Source organism: Bison bison, unplaced genomic scaffold (genome assembly GCF_000754665.1).
Source record: "Bison bison bison isolate TAMUID 2011002044 unplaced genomic scaffold, Bison_UMD1.0 scf7180017864331, whole genome shotgun sequence".
Lineage (NCBI taxonomy): Eukaryota > Metazoa > Chordata > Mammalia > Artiodactyla > Bovidae > Bison > Bison bison.
Window position 1 is genome coordinate 8,329,486 of NW_011494903.1, and position 346 is coordinate 8,329,831.

The following is a 346-nucleotide window of genomic DNA, read 5'->3' on the forward strand; positions in this document are numbered from 1 at the left end:
TCAAAATTCTCCAAGCCAGGCTTCAGCAATATGTGAACCGTGAACTTCCAGATGTACAAGCTGGTTTTAGAAAAGGCAGAGGAACCAGAGATCAGATTGCCAATATCCACTGGATCATGGAAAAAGCAAGAGAGTTCCAGAAAAACATCTATTTCTGCTTTATTGACTATGCCAAAGCCTTTGACTGTGTGGATCACAATACACTGTGGAAAATTCTGCAAGAGATGGGAATACCAGACCACCTGATCTGCCTCTTGAGAAACAGGTATACAGGTCAGGAAGCAACAGTTAGAACTGGACATGGAACCACAGACTGGTTCCAAATAGGAAAAGGAGTACATCAAGG

At 42.8% G+C, this 346-nt stretch overlaps 1 protein-coding gene across 1 annotated transcript in view; it reads left to right on the forward strand.

Annotated features, from left to right (window-relative positions):
* The window catches only part of ADAMTS12 (ADAM metallopeptidase with thrombospondin type 1 motif, 12), a 390,158-nt gene that overhangs the window by 64,047 nt on the left and 325,765 nt on the right, over positions 1 to 346 (forward strand). The gene's annotated exons all lie outside the window — the stretch shown is intronic.